This window comes from Capricornis sumatraensis, chromosome X, assembly GCF_032405125.1.
Source record: "Capricornis sumatraensis isolate serow.1 chromosome X, serow.2, whole genome shotgun sequence".
NCBI classification, from domain to species: domain Eukaryota; kingdom Metazoa; phylum Chordata; class Mammalia; order Artiodactyla; family Bovidae; genus Capricornis; species Capricornis sumatraensis.
In genome coordinates, this window is record NC_091092.1 from 129,889,112 (window position 1) to 129,902,965 (window position 13,854).

The window sequence follows — 13,854 nt, forward strand, 5'->3', positions numbered from 1 at the left end:
AATGAATGGAGGGGGCTGAGTTCCAATAAAACTTTATGCACAAAACAGACAGGGGGTGGGATTTGGCCTGAGAGCCATAGTTTGCCGGCCATTGAATCTATGACGTGACTCAGGACAGGACTGTTCCCTTTAACTGGTATTCCCAGGAAATGTGGGAATGGTATTCCCAGGAAAAGTCCATCCATTCAATTATTGGTGATCGTCCATTCAATTCAAGTTGATCTGACCAAAAGCAGTTCACTGAAGCCCCTCATTGTTTTAGAGCACATTTTATATTTTCCCTGGAAGAAACTAGCTAGTTAGTTATTCAACTATCCCTGTCTTGCTCCTCCAGCCAGCCTCCCTGGCCATCAGGTGCAGCCATGCAACTCAGTGTTGCCAGTGGGAGGTGGGAAAGGCCTGTGTATCCCAGGCCAGGCTCAGAAAAGTTCCTGTCCATTCCAACACATAGTAAGAGACCCTGGGGTAAAGAAACCCCAAAGTGGAAAGAGCCTGGGGACGCAAGTGACTACATGCCGACCTGCATTAGACTGCGGCGTCAGAAAGAAGCCACTGAAATGTTGGGGGTTGGTTACCAGAATTAGCCTACCTTGAACAAGTCACTCTCCTATCTCTTTAATCAGATGATACAAAACACAATTTAATGCTCTGCTGATTACTTAGGGTCTTTATTAGGAAGGCTTATTATCGGTCTCTATGGCAACACATTTCAAAGACTCCTTTTTGGATTTCCAAGCTCTTTCCCTGATGGTTGTTAGTTCCCCACTGACACTCCTCTCTTACCTTCTTCTAGCTCCCTCCCTGTACTTTGAAGCCACAGTGGGCTGAGGGAAACAGACATCATGGCTGGGTAACAGCTGCCCACTAAGGAAGAGTTACTAGTGGCCTGAGCAAGAATCTAAGTGGCAAGGTGCGTGGGCTTGCTGACAACTATTTGCAGCCCGGGGAAGCGCCCTCCACTTACTTTCAGGCTTAGTGCTGTGTTCCAGAGATAAAGTTACTGGAAGCTCAGCATCTCTGGAAAGAGTGGGCCCTTTCGGTATTATCTAGCCTCCAGATTTTCAAAGCTTTAATGCTTCTACTCGTCATCTCAGGGGAATCTATAAGAAAGGTTCTAATTCTGTCCCCTGACATTCATGGTCTATTCAGCTTTCAAAATACTATTACTTCCTGATTTTCTAAACATAGATGATGCCCAATATATGCCCCAAGTCTGTTCTAAGCTTGCCTTTCCTGCCTAATTATTTCATTGTTATCTTATAGGAGCTGAAGAAATTGATTGGAAAAAGCTAAAAAACTTGAGTCTTGTTCCAGAAATATGTTATCTTTATATCTTGGAGCAGTTTACCAAGAAAACCCAGCTGTGCTTTAGACCTGGGCTTCTCTGGTGGCTCAGATGGTAAAGAATCCGCCTGCAATGCAGGAGACCTGGGTTGGATCCCTGGGTTGGGAAGATCCCCTGGAGAAGGGCAGGGCACCACAGTGCAGTATTCTTTGCCTGGGGAATCCCATGGGAAGAGAAGCCTGGTGGGCTACAGTCCATGGGATCCCAAGAAATTGGACACGACTGAGTGACTAACACTTGCATTATTCTGATGGGTTGGGGCAGTCCTTCCCCAGCATAAGGTTGGGCAGCAGGAGACATACTTGGTGCAGGGAGGAAGCAAATCAAGGAGAGATGTGGGGGTAGGCCTACAGACTCCACAAACCCTGACAGTCTGCGTTCATTTTTTAATTGAAAGAACCAAGATGACTCAATGTAAGTGATCTTCTTGGTCTGTTTCTTCAGCTATAAAACAAGGACAGTGGAGATGATCTGAGAGGTTTTCTCTAGGTCTCTCATTCTGGAAGTTTATTGTTTTATGAAACCTGGAACCAAAACCACCTTCTGAAATGATTCCTCATCGTCACTTCTTATTTCTCCTTGCCATTTCTGCTTATCTTCCAGAACCGACCACTCTACACATAAACTTCAGCATCTGCAAGAGCAATAATATGACCTGGGGTGGGGGAACTTGCGAGTGGTCCAGCGCTTAAGAATCTGCTTTCCAGTGCAGGGGGTGTGTGTTTGATCCCTGGTTGGGGAACTAAGATTCCACACACTGTGGAGCAACTAAGCCCACACAATGCAACTGCTGAGCCTGAGCCTGAGCCTGCGAGCCACAACTGGAGTCTCTGCCACAACTAAGACAGAGGCAGCCAAATACATAAATAAATCTTTGTAAATAATAATAGTAACAGTATGAACTACGATCTGTCCAGTCTGGGAAGCCCTTTTGCCCCAGACTGACCTTCTTGGTGACCTCAGGAATCCCAATTCCAATTTCACTCTCCAGCATACACACCCTCCCCAGATGTTTCCGTAAGGTGGCTCCCCTCCTTTCCTCTCCTGGGCTCCAATGACAGAAACCCAGTTTGGCCTCCAATGTTTATTTCCCTGAAGCAAGCTGGATGTCCCTGGCATCAGGTGGGTGTGGCAGAGTCTCACACCTCCTAACTCCTGCTAACGTCACATCACAACTGCCAGCCCACCGCTGCTCACAGATCTCGTGACTTCCACAAGACACCACTGCTCTAAAATGGCTTGCTTGTTCATAAGGAACTATGTGTTTATTCATATACATTTTATATCATAACAAATGTAAATTAATTTCAGGGCCCAACTACCCAAGCTAGTGTCTATATGGCTGCCTGTATAAAATTTCTCTCTCAAAATTCTCAAAACCATCTGGCACAAACTACTGTATTGTGACCTGTTAAAATAAGTAACAGCTGTGATAATCCCTCTCGATTTATGGCAAGCTATAAAGCTTTGCATATCCTGGCAATGCATATAAAATAATAAATAAAACCATTATCATTCTGTGCTGTCTTGGTGGGAATTATGATTATTTAGCCAAAATGGAGCCCCATGGAATGCATCTGAGAAGCAGAGGTCTGGCCCCATCTGCCCCTCCCTCCCCAGCCCCTAAAGCCCCAGCTCACCACTTAGAGCCCCTAGATGTGTTTGCAAACCTTCCTCACTGTAAATACACCCTTTCTGAGAGAACTCCATTCCCATACACTGCTGCCCACTTTTTACTACTTCAAAGCCTTCTTTTCTGGTGGTGAGTTTCCAGAATTCCTCAGGATATCCAGACCATAAAGAAAACCAAGCTATGCACAGTTCAAGAGTGTGACATCATGTATAGCACCAAAACCAAGAATTGTCTTGGAATTGTTAGCTGTATGCTTATGTTTGCAAATACTGCCAAGATCCCAGGTTGAAAAATACTACATCAAAGTCATTTCTCTAAAATATGCAGGATGTAGAAAAGGAAAACTTGGTACCTGGCAGAGAAAGGAACTTGGCAGCTGTGATTCTAAGTAGAAGCCACTATGCCCACTGAATGTGAATTTCAAAAAAAGAAAAAAGGAAGGGGACAGGGCTTCCCAGGTGGCGCTAGTGGTAAACAACCCACTGGCAATGCAGGAGTGGCAGGAGACCCGGGTTCCATCCCTGGGTCGGGAAGAGCCCCTGGAGGAGGGCATGGCAACCCACTCCAGTACTCTTGCCTGGAGAATCCCATGGACAGGGGAGCCTGGCGGGCTACAGTCCATGGGGTCGCAAAGAGTCAGACACGACTGAGCACACAGACACACAAAGAGGACCCAGTGCAGCCAATAACTAAACAAATAAAATTATTATTTTTTTAAATGAAGGGGACGGGGAAGGAAGCTAGCATGAAATGGCTCTTTACTATATATGGCTGTTATACATAATCTCATTTAATCCTCACAACAACCTCAGGTATCACTTTTCTGTTTTATGGTTGAGGAAACTGATGCTTAAAGAGGTCAAGTAACTTGCCTAAGGCCATCCAACTAAAAGTTGAGATGAAGTTTGAACTCAGATCTGTCTTTTTCCAAGGTTTGTGCTCTTTCCACCTCACCACATTGCCTTCTGGACAGCTGTTCACAGCCTTTTAACAATATGACTCACATGACAGATAATATTTACATGGATCATTCATTGTCATGGCCATGGACCATTCCTACCCCTTCTCTCCCACTTACAAAGTCTATTTGAGTGCAAGTGAGAGTTACCTTATCAGTAGAAGAATGCCAAATTCATATTAATATATATATATCAGTACATATTAAATTACAAATAAAGGAGCTTGGTTATTGTATAGATTTCAAAAAAGAGCTGTAATACTTTTCAGCTTTGCCCGTTGAGAGGTAGAATCTATTTTTCCACCCTGAATCTGAGCAAGTCCTTGTGACTTCATTTGGCCAATAGAATGTAGTAGAAGTGACACTGAACTTGTTCTGAGCCTGGGACTCAAGATGTGTTCCAGCTTCTACACCTCTGCTGATCATGGTACCTACCCAGGCTTGTAGCCACTGGGGGCAGGGCTAGGCTAGACTGGGCTAGGCTGTTGGCTGATGACACACATGCGGTCCACTTGTCCCCCTCATTCTGACCCCGAGCCCGCTAACCCCCAATGTGTGAATGAGGCCACCCTAGATCATCCTGCAGGGCTTGACCAGAAGAACCACCCACTGATTTTTAAGCCACTAAATACTAGCGGTTTTGTTACACAGAAAAGGCCAACTGAGGAAGTTCTGTCCATTTCTAGCCACTTGTCAAAACAGATACTAAGTGTTGAGACCTGGTTTAAATGTAGATATCAATCAACTAAAACCTTCCTAAAAACAAAATGAATTCTTTTTGATGGCTCCACACATTGCCATAGCTTAAAGTCTTCACATCATCTCATTTATGCCCTGTGAAAGTGCCAAGCCAGAGAGGCTTCCTATGACTAGCCTTCAGCCATGGAGATCCACCTTCCCTCCTCAACCCTGGGCTTGTCAGCCTGATGCTGGGTCATGTGGTTTGGGGGAGAGCATCTCCAAGGGGAGTGGTCCAGAGTCACCCCCAGGAGATGGTCAGTGCATAGGAGGAGGAGAAGGAGAGACGGGGTGTTTGACCCCAGAACCCATTCAGGGAAACAGAGGAGTAAGCCCGAGAACAAGAACCAGTTTTGTAATGTTCAACAACAACAGTCACGGTTGTCTTAAGAAGATGAGGCAGCCAAAGACACAGGTGGGCAGGGGAGAAGAGATGCACACCCTCCCTTCCCACACACTTGGGGAACTTACAGATGGAGACTCTCAAAAGGAAGAAATGAACAATTACAAACTAAATTAGGGCCGCGCTCAACAGTCTGAAACAGGAAGAAACAATGGTTACAACTAAATACCTCAACAGAAGTGCTCAACCTTGGCTGCACTAAGCAGTTTCAACATGGTAAAATCAACCCCTGCACTCTTAATTGCTACATTAATTACTAACTTTATTTAATAGGAAAAATGCTCAGCATTCAGAGTTCCCAGCAGTTTCATCAAAAGCCATTTCTTTTGCAGAAAGTGTTGGCGAGTAACAGATGAGTTGATTGTTTCGCTGTCTTTGCATGAGATGCTTGGGCTTTTTTCTTTTCTTTCATAATTTTCTTAGTAAATCTGGGAATATTTGAACTGAGGGTAATTTCTCTTTTCTTTCTCTTGGTGCCCTCTAGTTATATAAACACAAAAAATAATTACAGAGGAAGTATTTACATCTATACATCTATGGTTTCTTCATTTGGTATTTACAGTGCTGAGTGAATGAATTAATTTGGTTCATTTTACTTCTTGGGAAAAAGTATATATGATGAAAAGGGGTTCTTTTCAGTTGACTCTGGCAAAGCTTTGCAAGGAGCAAATAAAGGAAAGGGAGAAAGAAAGAAACCTTCTTTGTAGCCTTGTGAACATATGTTGGTCTGTACCCTCAGCGATTTTCTACATTTGTGGTTCAACACATACTAATTATGTTCCAGAAAGGGGGATGTTTTGCTGAGAAACTTTAGGAATTAAAAAAAAAAAACCCTCTCTACACCAGTGGTGGCAGCTTCCCCCAGTTCAGGCCCTGACCCTGCTTCCCAACCACTTTGCCCAGTGTGAGAACGGGGATTCCAGCTCTAGGCTGGGAGCTCCGTGAGGTGCCTTCAGGGTGGAATCAGAACTGCAACTTCCAGATCAGAGGAGACAGAAAAATAGCATCATGTGCCAAACCGGGAGGGAAGGTTTTGTCATTTAAGGATGGGGTGACGTCCAACAATAGAGAAATGACCGGGTGGGCTTTGTAAGATATACCAGAAGCAACGCTAGAGAAGCCAGGTGGGCTGTGACCTGGAGGAGGATCGAGGCATGGTTTGGCCTGCTCTTGAAGGGTGTTCCATTTCTGTGAAGAGTAATTCACTTCTAAAGAAGGAAGGGGGACTTCCCTGAGCATCCAGTGGTTAAGACTTCGCCTTCCAATGCAGGGGGTGCAGGTTCAATCCTTGGTCAGGAAGCTAAGATCCCACATGCCTGGAGGTCAAAAAACCGAAATGTAGAACAGAAGCAACACTGTAACAAATTCAATAAAGATTAAAAAAAAATAATAAAACTTACAAAAAGAAGGAAGGGTACCAGTGGGAAGTTTCTGAAGAATAATTTCATAATAAATGGATCATGTGTTGAAAGGTGCTTTGCACAGGAGAGTTCCTTTACTCAAATATTTCTTAAGAAACTTAAGTTTAGTTGAGACTCTCTTTTAAAGGAGAGACGATAGATGGCTCAGGTGTTCATTTGTCTGAACCAGAGAGAAACAAGAGCTTTAGGATCACAAATGTCAGTAGGATTTGTGAGAATGAATTTTTCTCGCTTTCTGAGACATTCATTACACATCCAAGGTAGCCTGCTGCTGCTGCTGGTAGAACCAGAGACCTGAGGGAAGGACCAACCTGAGGTTATCCCTGACCACTCCAGTGATTCTGGGATATCACTCTGCGGCTCTGGCTTTAAGCTTCCTTACCCCACTTCCTCAGGCTGTGGGCAGTAAGCCCTATAAACAGAAACTGCAGAATGGAGGGGCTTGACCCTTGAATATAGTCAGTCTCCAGCCTCAGAGTGTTCCAGAGTTCATGTGTAAGTTGTTGTTGTTGTTGTTGTTTTTAATTCAGGACCAATTTTCCCACAGAAAAGAAGTGACAGATGACATTTAGAGTTCCAAGTCTGCCCATCAAGGCTTCTTTCTTCCACAGTGTTGCTGGGGAAATATGCATTTGCCGTGAACAAGTGTGGAAAACAATACTGGTATCATGGTAGTGACTAAATGTTAACATAACTGCAGAAAATGGTTTTAAAAATTAATTTTAGGGACTTCCTTGGTGGTCCAGTGGCTAGGACGCCACGCTCCCAATGCAGGGGGCCTGGGTTCAATCCCCGGTCAGGGAACTAGATCCCACATGCTGCAACTAAGACCCAGCACAGCCAAGTAAATTAACCTAAAAAAATAAAATAAAAATAAAAATTAATCTTAAATGCCAGTGCCCACTGAAATGCAAGAGTAACTAGAGAAAGAGAACTGGGCTGATGGAGACCTTGGGGTCAAAGAGATGACCCCATCTCTTTGAGGTTTAATAATATTGGTTCTTTATTATGTCTAATATCACGAGAAAGATTCACTCACTCAAAAAAAAATTTCGAGTATCTAAAATCTTATAAATATTACAGCTGAGAGGAGCTCATAGAATGGCCAACTAGAAAGACACTGTACTATACATGGTTTTCAGAGGGACTTCCACATACTCTCAACATATACTGTGTTGTGCCTGGGGGTTCAGGATGCCACAGGACAAAGGTGGGGGATCTTCATGGACCATAGTTTTACTCAATAATTAGTTGGGGGGAGATTGTTTTATATTAAATAATGTAGGGAATAGTGCAGATTTTATAGAAAATGCATATGTGAAGTCGTGAAGTTGCTCAGTCGTGCCTGACTCTTTGCAACCCCATGGATAGTAGCCTGCGCCAAGCTCCTCTGTCCATGGGATTTTCAAGGCAAGAAGTACTGGAGTGGGTTGCCATTTCCTTCTCCAGGGAATCTTCCCAACCCAGGGATCGAACCCAGGTCTTTCATACTGTAGACAGACGCTTTACCGTCTGAGCCACCAATTACAAAGAAATCTTAAGATCTCTGGAAGGCAGCTTTGGGCCATCTCCACCTCCACCCTGTGGCTCAGATCCCCTCAGGGGCACTAGTTCATCCTCTGCCCTTGGAAAAGTGAAAGTGAAAGTTGCTTTGTCATGGCCAATTCTTTGCGACCCCATGGAATGTCCATGGGATTCTCCAGGCAAGAATACTGGAGTGAGTTGCCATGCCCTCCTCCAGGGAATCTTCCCAACCCAGGGATTGAACCCAGGTCTCCCACATTGCAGGCAGATTCCTTACCAGCTGAGCCACAAGGGAAGCCCGAGAATACTGGAGTGGGTATCCTATCCCTTCTCCAGCCGCCCTTGGAAGCACCACTAAAATACAGGTGTGTACAGCATATGGGCTATGGGAAGGGAGATGACAAATCCCTCTGAGCAATGTCAGGAAGGGCTTCTCAAGGAAGGTGATGCTTAAGCTAAGCCTTCCAAACTGCCTAGGAGTTGGCCAGATGAAACCGGTCATAGAAGCATTCTAGAGAGGGAACACTGTATACAGGCTTGGAGGTATGTGCAACAGCATGGTGTGATGAGAAAGTACAAAGAATTCTGCATGACTGGAACACTTGGCTGGTATAGGGAACTTCAGAGACACACATGCATTTCATCTCAAAGTACTGGAAAGGATGCTGAGTCTCAGGGTTTTCTGTTCCAGCCAACAGGCAGCACTGTGGGTTCAGAGCAGCCGGGCTGGAGAACTCTGGGAAAGCAGATGATGGTGGGAAGATGGCCAAGTGGAGAACGGAGACAGTTACAATCAGATTCCTGCAAATCCAGGAAGAGCTGTAAATCGTACCGGCTACTTGTTACTTTGCTTTCAAAACCTTTGAATGAGATGAAGTATAATCGCTGTGAGGACCTTCACCAGGATGCTGAAGTCAGGAAGTCAGAGAGGACCGACTCTCCTCTCTCTCGCCACTGAGAGACAACTCGTGACCTGCCAACCCTCGCAAGTGATGGTGTGGGAAACCCCACATGGTAACTTCTTGACCTGCCACAACTTCCCCCACTTGTTAATCCATCACCTTTTATGATTCCAGGAGACATTTACAACCCTCTCCTAGGAAATGAATATTTGAACAATATGTCACTGATAAACAATGCTGGGTAGTAAATATATCAGTTATAGGCAGTCAGGTTAACTAGCTTAGGACTGAAAGAGAAAGTCAAAGGCCTTCCCTACACCACTCTGTTTTCTCAAGACAAGGGGTGGCAGTGGGGGCAGACACTGTTGGCTCTGTCCCTTCTCTGGTGCCTCTTCTTAGCTCAAGTCTCATGTTGTGCTGGGCCTATCTCTGCTGATTGGGTGTTGCTCCTTCAAATGAAAACTAAGTTTCCTTCTCTTCGGATGACCTCAACAGAACTGGAGTGTAGGCCATGGCACATCTTTTAACTCTTAACCTGTATGATAACCTAAAGATACCACCCCCAAGTTTAGTTTGGAGTCATTATTTTCAAATCCTCACAGTCAGTATGGCCTGATGGTAACAAGCCTGGGGTTTGGGATCAGACAGATATGGGTCCAAGTTCTGGTTCCCATTGACTGAGCTATAATCTTGGGCAAGTTAGGCAAGTGCTCTAAGCCTCATTTTCCTCCTCTGGAGAACGGACATAATTGTGCCTGTGTCAGAGGGTTGCTATGAGTAGCTGCTGTGACCCACACAGTTCTGCTGAGCACATAATAAAGAGTCCGTAGATGGGTTTTAATCTTAACATACTGGTTTTTCCCAAGCTCCGGGCTCCAAATCTCCTCAGCCCCCAATGTTAATGGACAGACCCCTCTCAAAAACATTATATTGATCACTTATGATACAACAGTACTTCACCTTCTATTGTAAATGCTAAACTTTAGAAGAAATAAGTTTCATTGCTTTTTGCCAGAAATACCTTTCCTTTTGTGACCCAAACAAAAGCACTGGAGGATAAACAGATTAGAAGAAAAAAACAACCAAGTGAATGTTTTTTGAAGTTGTGGAAATGAGTTGATGAAAACAAAGACCCAAGAGCAATGCTCACATCCGCCACTGGTTTTATATCCATATCGCCAAGCAAATATCCACCCACTCCTAAAATTATAAACCCTGTGTACAAGATGCTATATTGAGAAATGGAGTAGGGTTCAATACATCTTTTGAAACTTGGTTGAACCTGCTTTCATTTTGCCAGAGGTGAACTAATATTAGCCAAAGTCTGCCAAGATATGAGAAATGAGAGTCAAGTCTTAGAAAGAGTGGGTTATGATTAGAGGGCAAAGGGTTTTCATGGCCTGTGACTGAGAGCCTTCAAATTCTCCACACAACACCATCTCCTGATGATGACAACAACGGCGAACAGTTCCTCAGTCTGCGACGTGGGCCGAGCCTTGTACTATGTGCTTCGTTTTCATTACATCCTCCAGTCTTCACAACAAGCCTATGAGATCTTGCCAAAAAAACCACAGCTCAGAGAGCTGTGACCCCAGAATGCTTCTTGGGGCCAACAAATTCCTAGCAATCCATCAAACTAAACCTCCCTGCCTTGAGGGTGCCGCCTTCCCTTTTCCTCCTCCATCCCCCACTCACTCTCTGCAGTCACTTGGAAGCTTGGTTTGTTTGTTTGCTAATAGCTGCTCTTGCACCTGCGGTGACACACCAGTTGGGTTTGCCAGCTCCTGCATAGAGCACTGGCTGGGTCTTTATATGTGGCTGTGATACCTTAAAGGTAGGCGAGTCCTCAGTTTTGCTGTGAAAACAGGGCAGGATGTAGCCAGATTCTGTAGCTACAGAGTCTGATCCAGGCCTACACGTCTATCATACTGCAATGAATTGGATTTTCATCCTTTACCAAGTTTCAGATTTCATAGTTATTTTCTGCTTGATACTGTGGACCAAGGGTAGAGAAATGTCACCGTTCTACAGAGTTCCAGCCACAAGAATGTTGTGCAACAGGAAAGGAAGTCATTTTTTATCATTCAACTCAAAAGCTTCCCTTCTTATATGAATCAAGGGTGTATCTTATCTGTCAGTGATTTCTTCTGAGTCCATCAGCAGCCAGCCCTGCCACCCTCCCATAAGAGGAGAGCAGACAAAGAGAAGCGGAATGCGATTTGGCGGCAAAGAACATTTTTTCCCAGGAGAAAATGGAGAGACTTTTAGCTTATCTGCTGTCACCTGGTTAATGTGATCATTGTTCTTCAAAATAAAATCTCCTCTCCTTGCCCATGATGTCGTTAGTGTAAAAACAAAACAAAACAAACAAACAAAAAAACCCAACAACAACAACAAAAAAAGCAGCAGCAAGAACAAGTAAATGCCAAGAGGAGATGGGCCAAGGGGAAAAAGAGAAGGCTCACCAAGCGAAGCTACAAATCACCTTCTTTTCAAGGAAAAGCATTCAATACACAATTATCTCAGTTCTCCCAGCTGGCCACTTTGCTGGCTTTCCAAGGTAGCTGTGGAAAGTACTAGAAACCCATGGTCCCCGTCATCACCTCTGGCTTTCAGAGCAGGAGCTATAGAGGCCTGCATTAGGTGGAATGAGTAATTTGTCATCCGTTTAAGCCAAGGGCCCTGTGGCTACTGATGTGTGCCTCTTGCCTATTTTCAAGCTCATCCTTATTTCAAAATTAATCATCCACCTCTATCTTGCTGGTGAAGGTTTCCAGGGATAAAAACTTAGATGGAAGAGGGATCCTAGTTGTTAAAGGCCAAATGCCATCCATGGCAAGCATAACACAGAGACAAGGTGGTGAGAGAAGAGTGATTTACTCTGTCTTAAAGAATAAATCAACACTTCCTCCTTGCTTGGTTGTAGAGTGGGGGCCAGAGGGAGAAAAGATAACATTCCTGAGAGGCCTCAGTTCTTCAAAGTTGAGGAAACATTTGCATCTTTCCCTTTATTGGTGTTTGACATTTGGCCTCTGGATGCTGAACAACTAGGCCTGCGTTTCAGATGAGAGGATATGACTGAGGTGAATTCCTTTCCACATTTCCTTTCTGCCATTTCAGGAGCCAGTGGGTGTCACCTTACTCAAGGTCACTGAGTTAGAGCCACATGTAAGGCCAGCCACCCTCAGGAGAGCAGACTTTCTCAGTATCCCTCCTGACTCCAAATGTGGCACCCAGGAGGAAGAAAGCCATGTGACCCAACAGAGCATTCAGAAGCACAGGCCAGCTTTGGAGAAGACTAGAAGATTCTGCCTTGAACACAGACATGTAATGTCTACCTAAGTCTACATACAGAGGACTTGTGCAGGGTAGAGAGTAGACAGCAGGTCACACTGGCTTCTGTTTTCCTGCAGCCTTAACCCTTCCTAACCTTCCCATCTCTATCTTCCCACCCTCACCTCCAACTCAGAGAACGCAAGAATCAACCCCAAGCAAATAGGCTTTCATTTTCTGCAAAATATTGCCTCTATAAAAGACGGTAATACCTAGATACCTAAAGATGGCAAAACCTCTTGGTTTCACAGACTAGGTGTTTCTTTCTTCATACTGAATATCAGAGTGAGCTCATTCTATCATGTTCTCAAAAACAGAACAAGACAAAACAGACAAGCAAGCAAGCAAACCAATAAAAACCCCACAAACAAAAATCTACCCCAAACTTGATACACCTTAACCCATTTACCCTAACATAGTAGGTTCAAAGGTCCCAGGCTCTGTCAGCCACACTTGGCTGGCCAGGCCACACCCCACAAGGGAGAGCTGGTCCCTCCTTCCTGCGGATGGGCCCTGAGGCACTGTGACCAGCCTTTCTGCTGCTCTTGGGTCAGTATCCTCCTGACTTGTAAGTCCTTGAGTGCAGGGCAGGGTCTTAGTCATGTCTGAGGCCCACAGCCAAGCCTGGTGCCTGGCACAGAGATGCTGCTCCATCAAGTTCAGCTCCCCAGATGCCCGGCTCCTTCAAGGCCCTGGCCATGCCAAGCAGTCAAGAATCTAGAGAGGGGAAGCAACCTAGTTGGGTAGCTGGGAAAGAAGCCAGGTCTGGGACAGAGCAGCTCCAGTATTCTATTGAGGAACATTCCACAAGAGAGGCAGACTAAGGAATTTCAGAGGAATTTTTCAATGGTGCGCTTTTGGGTTATGCTGAGTTTTTTTCTGGCTCGCCTCAGCATGCTCAATCCAGTGTAACACTTGGCTGCTTGCCCTTCCCTAGGCACACTGTTGGTATTTTCATGTCCCATCTGCTAGTGCCTCTGGAGGACGTTAGGATAAGTGGGTTGATCCAGAAAGGACACCCACTGTCCTGGCCCCCTGCCTAAGACATGCAAATACAGAGTAGCTTCCCAGCCAAAGGCATGTTATTTTAAATACGATTATTATCCACAACTACTATGGACTGAATGGTTCGTAGGTGAGTTATGCTAAGCCCTTTGCCTGCATTCACTCATTTTATCCTCATTTAAAGAATATACAAGGCAGATTTTACCATCTCTATTTTAGAAATAAGGAAGGTGCAATTTTATAACTTGACCAAAGTCACACAACTGATACATGGCAGAGTAAGGATTTAAACCCAGATCTGGCAGATACCAAAGCCTATTTTCCGCACACCATGCTGCCTCTCCAAAACCTATCAAAAGGATGAAACCGATAACAATGAACCCAACTAGTAAAACCAATGGAAATTACCAAAGCTGTCCTCTGAGGTAAATTTATAGCTGGCAATTCACATACATTCAATTTAAGGGTTAGGAAAAAAAGTTTACAACCTGAAGTCAGTGACTATAAAATCAGATAAATGAATCGAAATGGAAAACACTAATATAATGGACAAAATAAGACTTTGCTGTAAGATGGTGACAGTCTATACAGC

General features: G+C 44.6%; 1 protein-coding gene and 1 non-coding gene across 3 annotated transcripts in view; one reads left to right on the plus strand and one right to left on the minus strand.

Annotated features, from left to right (window-relative positions):
• The window catches only part of NHS (NHS actin remodeling regulator), a 341,883-nt gene that overhangs the window by 87,853 nt on the left and 240,176 nt on the right, over window positions 1-13,854 (minus strand). The gene's annotated exons all lie outside the window — the stretch shown is intronic.
• TRNAW-CCA (transfer RNA tryptophan (anticodon CCA)) lies at window positions 7,230-7,302 on the plus strand. The gene has a single exon. It is a non-coding gene; the product is annotated as a tRNA-Trp (tRNA).